At 38.8% G+C, this 13,459-nt stretch overlaps 1 pseudogene; it reads right to left on the reverse strand.

The window, feature by feature from the left end:
- Positions 1 to 664: 664 nt before the first annotated feature.
- LOC114172934 (uncharacterized) lies at positions 665 to 11,948 on the reverse strand (annotated as a pseudogene).
- Positions 11,949 to 13,459: the final 1,511 nt, after the last annotated feature.

Genomic DNA, 13,459 nt, shown 5'->3' on the forward strand with positions numbered 1-13,459 from the left:
TTGGATTTATTGAGTAAGTTTGGTAAAAATGACGTAAAAATTGATTTTAGTTGCATAAAATATTATTGGATATTCTAACGTTTGTTAATGCAGCTGGAATTTATTTTTGGTCAATTAATAATGTGGATTTAAAATATTAAAAGTTACAAAATAAGTCCAAAATCAGGAAATTCTGGAAAAAAATAAATCAGGAGCTAAATGCACCCCCAGTTTTTATTTGCACACTCTTTCTAAAGTGGACCACCAAAAACCTCTTTTGCACCTCCAGTTTTCACTAAGTTGCACCCCTCCTACCACTTAAACTCCACTCAACCAGATTATGCCATGTGGCAATCCCTACCTTTCAAATCAGGCCAACCATAAGCTGACACGTGTCATAATCCTCCACTCACCAAATTGACCAATCAGATCTTGCCACGTCATCATCTCCTCCATCTCACTCATGAAACCCTAACCCTAATTTTCTCCTCTCCTTCCATCACCATGGCAGCCGCCGCCGCACCTCTTCATCTAGCCGGCCAACACTGCACCTCTTCGTCCGCAGACCAGCAACCACTCGCGCACCACCACGAGCACTACAACTCGCCGGAAACAACACCGTCCTTGCAGAACCACCGCACCACCATCTTCTCGCCACCATAGACCAATCTCGACGGTAGTAGGTTCACGCACCAGCAACCTTCATTTCCGCAACCTTCACGCACCATCGCAACACCTCCACGACAATCATCCTCTCCGTTCGCGCAACTACAGCGCGCCTCCGTCGCACCATCTTCACAACAGCGCCAGCCACCGCGCCTGCACCTGCATCTGCGCGAACCAGCTCCGCACACCAAGACGCAGCAACAGAACCACCACGCCGGAAACAAAACGCAGCAACCATCACGCCATCTCGTCGCCGACCACCACCAACCTCTGCAGCACCGCGTGATGAAGGATTATCTTGCTCCTTTTTATGATTATTGAATATGGTGTGAGTTGATTAAGAAAGCTAAGCGAAATCCCCACTGGACATTAAGATAGCAAGCTATCTAGATGTGAAGGTTCCTTTCACAAAGCTCAAGAGAAGAAGATGATGGATTGATTCAAAACAAAAAGGAAATGGAAAGCACATAAATCATAGAAAACCAAGAACAATTAAAGGAAGAAGAAAACATAAAATGGAAAGGAAAGAAATGGTAAAAATGTGAGAAGCACGCCACTACAAGGCTAGGCTAGAAGCCATGACAACCTTGAAGATGAGTGGATGTGTGCCGCCACTTGCTATGCAAGATAAGGCTTACAAGTTTCACTCCCAAGGGAGGAAACTCTCACAAATGGTTGAGACACAAGAGTGTTTTTACTTCAAAATGTTCAACCCTTTTACATGTCTAGGAGCACCCCTTATATAGAAGAGTTTAGGGGCCTCTAAGCAAATAAAAGATACCTAAGGATGTCTCTACAAAAACCTAACCCTAGCTTCTAGAAACTAGGTCAAATAAGGTTACAAAAATGGGAGACAAAAGAGCCAACTATGGTGTGTGCAAGGCTAATTTCGTTCTAGCACAAAAGGAGACAAAGAATGTGTCTCATATGTCTCCAAAAAGTGGCCAAAGTGTGCTAAAAACAAAGGAGACCAAAGGTACATAGGTACACTTGCTTCATGCCTTTTACTTTATGCTTTATGCCTTTGCTTTACTCTCTCCTCCACATCATTTATGCTCCCCAATCACCATGCGCCACCTAGCATTGCTTTCTTACTCCTAATTAACCTACAAAGCAAATAAACATAGATTAGCATGTTGGCTTAAGTCAAGTCAACTATAGTCAACAAGTCAAACCTAGTCAAAGGTCAACAAGTCAACTAAAGTTGATTCAACTAAGCCAACTTAGGGAATCAAAAAATAACAAACACAAATGAAAGGGATGAAGGATTAGTGAACTTCCTTTCTAAACATGCTTAGTCTTCTTAAGCATGTGCCTTCATCCTTGGTTGGGGTCAATCCTTCATCACCGCGTCGCACCAGCAACCAGAGGAGAAGAGAGCGCATCCTTCACCATCCTTCTCACCGTCAATAGATCCGTCGCACACAGCCAGCGCGAACCTGCACAATCGGAAAATGCAGCCAGATCGGAGAAGAAGAGCTCGCCGGAGAAGGAGCAGCAGCCGTGTCACCATCTGATAGGTAGTCAACTGGTCAAACTCTGGTCAACTGGTCAAACTCTGGTCAAACTCTGGTCAAAACTGCAAAAATGGTTAAATAAGAGGGGCAGAATTGGAAATTGGACAGAAATTAAGTTGCTAATTAATTAAATAAAAATAAAAGATTTTAGCAACTGACAGATAAAGCCCAAAGTCTAGTGGAAGCCTATATAAAGAGACTTAAGGGGGCAAAAGCGGGACAACTTACAACATACAACTTAGACAGTTTAGAACTCTCTGGTTTTGGCAGACACCGTCATCCATCACATCTCTCATTCTCTCTTTTATTTTCTTTCCTTCATTATATATTATTATGTATTCCATCAAAGCCATGGAGGGCTAAGCTTTTAGGGTTGATTCCACTGTAATTTCTTAAATGGATTCTGAGGTTAGATGAATTTATGTGTTTGTTATTTTGATTATTGTTGTGGTTTTTGTTTATCTATGTCCTTTGCTTCTTAATCGAATGGAAAATAATGATTTTAAATCTACATGCATGTTAATCATATGAGTCAAAAGGTTTTTAAATTAAATTGAGACTTTACTTTGATTTTATTTAGAAACTTTCATTTGATTAAATAAGTTTTTGCCAATAATTGAGACTATACTTTGATTAGAGGTAATTACTTTAACTAAAATTAGTCAAGACTTTACTTTGATTAATTAAGTTTTCTATTTGGTGAAGAAACAAAGGAATAGACATGATTAGGCATAGTAAAATTAATTGAGACTGTACTTTGATTGAATTTACTATGGACAATCTAACAATTCTCACTTTTAATTAAGATTGTACTTTGATTAAAAGTGAGGATGCCAACAAATGAATTGAGTCTTTACATTGATTGATTTGTAAATCAACAACAATAATTATTTTAACAATAATCTCTAGATAACCAATGAAGAATCTTATTTAGAAAAAGCAGTGGAATTGACCTATTTACCATTACTGTGTTTACAATCTTCCGTGTCATTTTCTTTGCATATCAAAACCCCCCCTATTTTTATAGTTGCTAGTTTTAATTGCATTTTTAAGAATAAAATATTTGAAATCAATTCCATATTCGTTGTGAGACGACTCAAGGTTATCTTAACCCTAACTATTTTGTTCACTACTAACTGGCAATACTAAAGTTGCTAAAGTAGTGGTAATTTGATCGCCTAACGACAGCGATATCACTTAGCCATGGAAGAGGCAATGCAACTATTGGCATGGCTAGGTTTCAAGGCTCATACAATGGTCATACAAGAAAAGAAGGAAACCATGAAAGCTCAAATACAAAACAACAAATATCATCTTCATTTCATTCATCAAACAAGAAATCACTAAAGACAATGAGGACAAGGGCAAACTTCAAAAAAAAAAAAATTAACTCAACTTCCCTACCTGGATTACTTCTTTCAATTGACATTTCCCTCGTAGCCACCGCTTTCACTCTCCATGATTCTCTCCGTTTTCTAATTTTCATGTTCTACCTTCTCCCAAAACCCTGACTTTCTAACCTATAAACCCCTTCTCACTCTCCATTGTTCTGTTAATATTCTCCAATTTAAATCTATGATTTTTTTTTCCATTTTCATTATCTATTGCAGCAACAATTTTCAAAAAGATAGAAAATATAAAAAAAAGAAAAAAATATGTGTACATCTAAGATATATATATATATATATATATATATATATATATATATATATATATATATATATATATATATATATATATATATATATACACACACACACACACACACACACATCTATGACCAATTTATATATATACACACACACACACACACACACACACTTTTTGTCATCATAAAAGTACCACTACAAGAAAACTCTTAAATAATGACCAATTTTAGTAACCAAAAATATGTTAGAGACCAATTTCCTAATTAGAGATCAATTATTTTGGTAGTCAAAACCTTAATAGCTATGTTAGTGACCAATTTAGAAATCAATTTTTAATAGAAATTATTTTTGTCAACAATGTTTAGTACCTAAAGGAAATAAATTAGTACCTAAATTGGTCACTATAGTGACTAGTCATTTCTTGTCACTAAAATTGGTCATTATTCCAAGATTTTCTTGTAGTCTACTACAACTTTATAAATTAAATACTTCATTCATAAGTATCGATAAAGTATCCTAAAGTATCAGATATAGATACGTGACCTAAATTGAAGTATCAGTGCATCATAGATATACATGCTATAATGGCAACGGAGAAACAAATAACCACTGCATGTGACCAAACTTAATAGAAAGGAAGAGAGAGGAAAAAATGCAAAAGAAATACTACCAAACCCTTTCCGCCAACCAAGTTCGAACCAATGAACCTCCACACATCATACACATATCACAACCATTAAGCTACATGCTTACTCATCAATTATTATGCATTATAAATTTATAAACACTTATTTTCCATAAATCATAATTAGATTAAATACTAAAATTAAATAAACAGTATCCTAACTTAATTAAATAATTAGATTACTTCTTCCGGATCTTACAACAAGTAGTAGAAAAAGAGAGTTTAGTTCCTTTGCCGAGATCATAAGGTTCTCCAAAAGTGGCTAAGGAATTTAGTATCTCTATCAAACACAATTGTCTTAGGAAGCCTATGAAGACGAACCACGAACTTGAAAAACAAATTTGCAATATTGCTAGCATCATCTACTTTTCGGCATGGAATAAAATGTGCCATTTTTGAAAAGTAATCCACCGCCACAAAGATAGAATCAACACCCCTAGAAGTTCTTGGAAGTCCTAGGACAAAGTCCATGCTTATGTCCTCCCAAGGGGTGGAAGCAATAGACAAGGCATGTAAACATGTAAGACAACTAAAGCAATGTCTTTGGACTTCTTTCCTCATATGGGGCCAAAAGAATTTTTCTTTAAGCATGATCAAAGTTTTACCAGCCCCAAAATTTCCCATAAGTCCCCCTTCATGCATTTCTTTAATAAGAAACTTCCTATGTGAACCATGAGGAATACAATTTCTTACTTCTTTAAATAAATGCTCATTGTTCACATTGAAGAAACTAAGAAGAATCTTAACCATGACTCTCAGTAAGTAAAATGTGTGGAATGCTCTCAACATCAAGGCATTTACCATTCAAAATTAAGAGTAACCTTTACAAATGTGCATGGAAGCTTATTTTATAGCCTAAAGAATGAGGAAAATTTGGCTAGCCATGCTAATTAACATGTGCCAAATTCAATTTAGATCTAGATCTAGATCTCTTTATTTCATGGATCAAATGCCAAGTGGTAAGTCGCACTTCTTACATTTGCAACATATGACAAATGTGGTAAACATAGCTTGCTTCCTTGAGCACCTATTCATCCAAGGCTTGCTTATTGAGGCCATAAGCCTAATTAAGTAATGCTTTGGTGAATTTTGATCCATTATTCAATGTGCAACAAAATTACAAACACTAGTGCAGAATTAGATTTCTACCTCGCCTTATAGGCCTCGGTTGGCAAGGAACCGAAGCCTATAATGGCGCGGTGGCAATTTTGCAATTATACGGAACTTTTATGCCTCGGTTCACCTACAACCCGAAGCCAAAAGCAGTTATAGGCCTCGGTTGTAAAGAAATCGGTGCCAAAAGCGGTGTTAGGCCTCGGTTAAGAAGGCCCGAAGCCAAAAAGGATGCCCAAAATTTCAAAAATGCCATTCTCGTTTTGACTTATAGGCTTCGGTTGGGACAAAAGTCGGTGCCAAAAGTGGTATTAGGCCTCGGGTGTTAGGGACTCGGGGCCAAAATGGGTTATATGCCTCGGTTCTAAATTGAACCGAGGCCATATTGTTTAATTAGGGCTCAAAACTGAACCCCCTTTCTTCCTCGCGCGCGCTCCTCCTCCATTTCTCTCTGCAAGTTCCGGCCACCATCGCGCGTTGCTCCTGTGCTGCCACTGCCACTGCCACCCCGTCGTTGTTTCCTCCTTCTCTCTCTGCGACTTCCGGCGAGAAAACCACGCGAGCACGTGAGCCCCCTGCCGCTGCTGTCTCTCCTTCTCTCTCCACGACTTCCGACGAGAAAACCACGCGAGCCCCCTGCCGCCGTGTCGTCTCGCCTCCGGCCACGCTGCTCCGGCAGTGGTCCCTCTCTCTGTCTCGCTGCAACTTTTCTGACGTCCCTCCACCACCACGCGAGGTCTTCTTCCACCAACGTTGGGCTGCCACCGAACTTTCACGCCTCCGGCCACTTTGCTCCGATCACCGTTGCTGCACCTCACATTCGTGCGCGAACAATTTCCTTTTTTTGTCGCAACTGTCGTGCCTTGGTTTCTTTAAGGTAAATTTCTAACGCATTTTTTTTTGTTTCTTGTTTTGTGTATGTTAATTTTCAATTTTAGTTATTGTGAGTGTTAATTTGCATCGAGATTGAATTTTGAGTGTTTTGATTAATTTTGTGAGAGGATTGAGTCTTAATTTAAGAGCACTGTGTCTTCAAATGTAGAACATTAAGTCTGAATTCAAGAAAATTGTAAGAACACTATAATTGAATAGCTAATATATGATGTTAAGGAAATTGTTGTTTTTGCTTTTATTTGTTACTTATGACTTACTCTTGCATCATCTTCCACTGTCATCTGCTCTTTACGCGCTCCCAGGTTCCTAATTCTAATATTTTCCTATGATGCCAATATGTTGTTTGGTTTATATATTTTATTCATTATTTGTTAAAACATGTTTATTTTTCTTACATGTGAGTTAGCCTTAGTTTCCCGTTTGAGATTCAATACGAAAATTATGTATTGTCCCTGAGTTTTCATTTTGAAAAAATTACATTTTTTTTTAAATTAGATATAAGGGGATACAATACTAATAATTTAAATGTATTGAATCTTGAATTGTCCGATTGGACAGTTTAAGAAGATTAATCACTTTCTAGTAATTTATAAGTGCATATATATATATATATATATATATATATATATATATATATATATATATATATATTTTAAAATACATATCTTAAAATTCATGAATATTTGTCAATTGTGTTTTGTATTGATCTTCAGGTGCATATTTGAGTGTGGTTTATAATCACTTTCATTTCGTGTATCCTGAAGGCCAATGCGAAATGCTGGCAAAATTTTGTGAAATTTAAGATATGTATTTTAAAAGTAATATGTACCAATAAAATAAAGAAAGTGAATCTTCTTAAATGGGATAGGGTCACACCTTCATTACGACGTGAGCATTGATTCAAAGATTACTGAAATTATTCACGCAATTTCAGTATGGATCAAGATTGGATTAATTTACCACGTATTAGCACTGAGTATGAGAATGGAGTAGAGGAATTTATAAAATTTGCACAACGTTATGAGGGGAGAAGTGATGATGAGGTGAAGTTCAGATGTCCTTGTGTCAACTGTTTGAATGGAAGAAAATTGAATGCAACTCAAGTTAGGGAACATCTTATTTGTGATGGTTTCCTTAGAAGTTATACAATATGGACATGGCACGGCGAATTAATACACATTCCAACTGTTTCTCGGATTGAATATCTTGCTAATTCCTCCATGAAAGATCGACGGGAAGAGCGACGGGAAGAGCAATTTGAAGAGCGAGTAGAAGTAGAAGAAGACAATATGGAGGACATGATACGGGATGTTGGCGTAGAAGCTTTTGCACAAGCGCATGTGTATGAGACGATGTCTGCTGATGCGGAAACTCTGTTGTATGTTGGTTCAACTAAGTTCACGCGATTATTAGCGGTTTTAAGACTTATGAATTTGAAAGCGACCAATGGTTGGACAGATAAAAGCTTCACAGAATTGCTCGTGCTCTTGATGAAATGCTTCCCGAAGGAAATACTCTACCCACTCGAAACTATGACGCCAAGAAAATTCTTTGTCCGATGCGTATGGAGTATAAAAGGATACACGCATGTCCTAATGATTGCATATTATACAGAAAAGAATTTGAAGATTTGAAAAAATGTCCAAAGTGTGGGTCATCACGGTACAAGCAGAAAAGAAACAGTGAAGATAATGGTCAAATAGAGAAGGAAGGATCTGCTTTGAAAGTAGTCTGGTACCTTCCAATCGTGCCCAGACTTAAGCGTTTGTTTGCAAATCCTAAAGACGCTAAAAACCTTAGATGGCATGCAACTGAGAGAAGATGTGACAGACTCCTTCGTCATCCAGCTGATTCAATGCAATGGAAAAATATTGATCAGGAATTTCCCAAGTTCGGTGAAGAATGTAGAAATATTCGTTTTGGCTTAGCTACCGATGGAATGAATCCATTTGGTAATTTAAGTACAAACCACAGTTGTTGGCCTGTTATATTATTCATTTACAACTTATCTCCTAGACTCTGCATGAAGAGAAAATACATGATGTTGTCTATGATGATATCTGGTCCAAAGCAACCTGGAAATGACATAGATGTATATCTCAATCCTCTAGTTGAAGACTTGAAGTTGTTGTGGGTTGATGGTGTTAAAGTATTTGAATTTGTTGCTTCTGAAACTTTCATGATGCATGCAATGTTATTTTGCACCATTAATGATTTTCCAGCTTATGGTAATTTGTCAGGGTACAGTGTCAAGGGTCATAAAGCATGTCCTATATGTGAAGAAAACACTGCATCTCATCAATTGAAAAACGGAAGGAAGACCGTGTATCTGCGCCATCGAAGGTTAAAGAAAGCATTCAATGGACATCAAGAGAATGACAAAGCACCAACTCCATTAACTGGCATTCAAATTCATGAAAAAGTTAATAAAGTACATCATGTATTTGGTAAAACGTCCAAGAAGTCATTTGCATCGAGCCCTTGGAAGAAAAAATCAATATTCTTTGACCTTCCATATTGGTCGAAGTTAGAAGTTAGGCATTGCATAGATGTCATGCATGTAGAGAAGAATGTGTGTGATAGCTTGATTGGTACACTACTCAACATTCAGGGAAAGACAAAAGATGGAGTAAATGCTTGTTTGGATTTGGTTGAAATGAAGATCCGAGAAGACTTGGCACCAAGGGAGGTTGGTAGGCGCACTTATTTGCCCCCTGCATGTTACACTATGTCCAAACAAGAGAAGATAAGTTTTTGCTTATGTTTAAAGAGTGTCAAGGTACCTCAAGGATACTCTTCAAATATTCAGAGTTTAGTGTCCATGCAAGACTTGAAGCTTGTTGGCCTAAAGTCTCACGATTGCCACATCTTAATGCAACAATTGTTACCTGTAGCTATTCGTGGAATTTTACCCAAAAATGTTAGACAAACTATAACGCGTTTGTGTGCATTCTTCTCTTCAATTTGTAGCAAAGTCATTGATCCTTTAAAGTTAGATGAACTTCAAGCCGAAATTGTTATCATCTTGTGTCAGCTAGAGATGTTTTTCCCTCCATCATTTTTTGACATCATGGTACATTTACTTGTTCATGTGGTAAGAGAAATCAAGTTTGTTGGACCAGTATACTTAAGATGGATGTATCTCATTGAACGTTATATGAAGATTTTGAAAGGGTATGTGAAAAATCAATATCGTCCAGAAGCTTCAATGATCGAAAGATATATTGCTGAAGAAAGTGTCGAGTTTTGTTCAGATTACATGGCAAAAGCAAAACCGATAGGAGTTTCTCACAGATCATGGTTGAACAGGTGTTCTATAAGTAACATCATACGAGGTGTGAGTGTGGTTACCAAAAATCGCGAAGAGTTGATGCAAGCACACCTATACATATTGAACAACACAAATGAGGTAATACCTTACTTATCTGCACACAAAGTCATTGTGAAAGAGAACAATCCAAGACAATCAGAGAAATGGCATTTGATGGAGCATAATAGAACATTCATGCCTTGGTTTAAATATGAGGTTTTGAAGGATTCGCAATGCTCCGAGACTTTGATGTGGTTAGCAAATGGGTTGAAATTTGATGTCATCTGTTGTACAGGTTATGAAATCAATAATTGCACATTCTATACAAAGTCTCTTGATGATAAAAGCACAGTACAAAATAGTGGAGTCAGTCTTGAAGTTGAGTCGCTACAATTTTCTACATCTAAAGATCAAAATCCTGTAGTAGGATCAATGACATACTATGGTGTAATACAAGAGATATGGGAGGTTGATTATACCATGTTTACTATTCCACTGTTCAAATGTAAGTGGATTGACAATAAGAGTGGTGTCAAAATAGATGAATCAGGAATGATTCTAGTGGATTTTCGAAAGGTGGGTTATCGAGATGAGCCATTTATCATGGCACAACAAGCATCTCAGGTTTTATATGTTAAAGATCCTGCGTCTGAACATTGGTTTGTCTCTCTTCATGGAAAAAACAGATTGATCCTAATGAAGAGAATATGAGTGATCTTAATATTGTTGTCACCTACTCATTTAGAAGAACGATAAATATTGATGAAATCCATCTAGTTGATGATGTACATGCAATTCGAGAAGATCACGATGAAGGAATATACATATGACCAATCAATAACTTTATGTATGAATTTCATATTCTTGTTAAAATTTAGGTGTTTTGTTAAATAATGTTTTATATATTAATTTTCCAGTTGCTTATTAATGATTTTTTATGTTTTCATTTCACAGATACATGGTTGAACATTATACTTCATCAGAGGATGAAGCACCTACTAAGGGACCCACCAGAGGAGCCACTAGGTTGAGAGAGCTCTTAATTAGAAGAGCTAAAGGTCAGAAAACACATGTTGATATTAACGTCGACACTGGTGAGCCCAGTGGTCGTTATGGGGACGTCTTCAAAAGCTATTTACACTAGTGCAGGAAGGCCTTTTGGCAGCGGTTATTTTTCATATTCTGCACCGGTTCCCGGACCGAGGCATATTGGGACGAGGCCAAAAGAGGATAGCCTTTGGCCTCGGTTGTAAACTGAAGCCATAGAGCCCCTCTTCTGCCTCGGTTGTTAGGTCTAACCGAAGCCATATGTGCTCACATTTTTAAATTTTTAAAAAATTCGCTCATGTTTTGGCCTCGGTTTTAGTATGACCCGAGGCCATATGTCCCTTTTTGGCTTCGGTTTGCGTAGTACCCGAGGACATATGTCACCATTCTCAACCGCATTCCATGGCACCCACAAATCTGCATCCCTCCCCAAAGCCCTATCCCAATCCCCCACCACCACGGTTCCCAAATTCGCTTCCCACGCCTTCCTCAACATCTCCGAAAAATCCGAATCATCTGAAACCAAAAACAGCCAATCAATCCCTCTACTCATCGAATGCACCATCTGCCTCTTCAACGCCCAATCCGCCGCCTGCGACTTATCTTGCACTATCTTAACAAACACCCCTGCCCGCCGCAGCTCCGCCGCCAGCCTGTACCCCACCTTCGGAACCAGCAGCGTCGTCGCCGCGGGACCTCCTCCTCTAGAACAGATGGTGAGAGGACCTCCAGCTCCGCCTCGCCCTGGTATGCCTGCGCCTCCTCCACCTCGCCCCGGCATGCCGCCACCACCTGGCAGCAGTGTTCTGGTGTTTGGTCCTCCTCGACCTGGCATGCCACCTCCCCCAAACCCTCCAAACCAGCAACAACAGTAACGAGAGAATGGATTGGTAGGTTGTATCTGAGGGTGTGACCACACCCTTCCGTTCGAGGATGTCGAGGTTCCTGCGTTCCCGGCGCTCTTCTAGGACCCACTGGGGGAGGTGGACGAAGGCGTGGCGGTTGGCGTTGGCGGAGAAGTCAGTCACCTCGCCGAAGTGGGAGGCAAGGGTTTTTAGCGAAACAGCGGCGTCGTATGGAGGCCCGCATAGGGAGAAAAAGTGAATATTTGCAGAGAGAAATGGAGGATAGCAGCGCGCGCGAGGAAGAAATGGGGTTCAGTTTTAAGCCTTAATTAAACTATATGGCCTCGGTTCAATTTAGAACCGAGGCATATAACCCCTTTTGGCCCCGGTTCCCTAACACCCGAGGCCTAACATCCCTTTTGGCACCGGCTTTTTCCCAACCAAAGCCTATAAGTCAAAACGAGAATGGCATTTTTGAAATTTTTGGCAACCTTTTTGGCTTCGGGCCTTCTTAACCGAGGCCTAACACCCCTTTTGGCACCGGGTTTTTTGTAATCGAGGCCTATAACTGCTTTTGGCTTCGGGTTTTAGGTGAACCGAGGCATAAAAGTTGCTTCTAATTGCAAAATTGCCACCGCGCCATTATAGGCTTCGGTTTCTTGCCAACCGAGGCCTATAAGGCGAGGTAAAAATACAATTTTGCACTAGTGTTAGGAATGTTGGCACGAGAGAGAATATCAATCCTTACGCCATCTTTTGATCATGTCATTGAAGTTGATCGGGAAATGATATGGCAAGATTTATTGGTAACTAATATTAATGTTATTAAAGTTATACTTTGATTTTGTTGATAATATGATAAATATTATTGATGACATATTCTATATTGCAGCTAACATTTGATATTCCAAATATGCCGACGCTAAGACAAAAATGTTTATCATCGGTGGCTGAGAAATTTTGTGGTTTTAAGACCAAGTTGACGTCAAGGTATGTCTTTGGACATAAAAAGAATGAAAATCCATTGTTGAAATACACTTTGATTGATGAAGACCATGGCGTAGTTTCTTGAGCTTCGAACATCTGAGGGATGGCAGGTATGTTTATTTGAAATCATCAATAGCACAATTGATAATTATGCAAAATTTTAACTAATTCATAAAGTGGGTTTTATATGTTACAGGTAAAGAGGAAAAAGGCTCAAAGCATGAGTGCTCAAAATAAAAACCCGCACATATTATCTCGTGGTGGGTATAGAAAACTTGAAGAGAAGATAATGACAAAAAAGAAAAAATCTAGGCCCCCACCTTCTGAGGGTGAAGATACTGAGCCTCCTTCACCATCATCACGTCATCAGAAGTGGAAGTTAGCCCGTTTACGCTCATCGGGCAACTACACTTCTGACTCTGCACGAGAAATTTCTGAGAAAATTGTAAGATACAATTCTTATCTAAATTGCTCGTTCATGTTTTATATTGTATTTTTATTTATAAATATTTTTGTTACATTGTAGGATTCGTTGGTTGAGCAGACCTCCCAAGGAGGATTCATTCCAGAAGGTCGTCATGACATACTTTCTGCTGCAATTAGACGACCTGAGCACCCTGGACGTGTGCGTGGTGCTGGATCAGGAGTCGGCATACGCCAATTTTTTGGTTCCTCCTCTCGTCAGTCTTCATGCAGTCATGGTGCTGATTATGAACAAAGACTAAAGGAAATGATCACGGCGCAGGTGAGAGAAGAACTAATGCGCC

This window comes from Vigna unguiculata, chromosome 2, assembly GCF_037176805.1.
Source record: "Vigna unguiculata cultivar grain cowpea cultivar isolate G323 ecotype 2 chromosome 2, ASM3717680v1, whole genome shotgun sequence".
NCBI classification, from domain to species: Eukaryota; Viridiplantae; Streptophyta; class Magnoliopsida; order Fabales; family Fabaceae; genus Vigna; species Vigna unguiculata.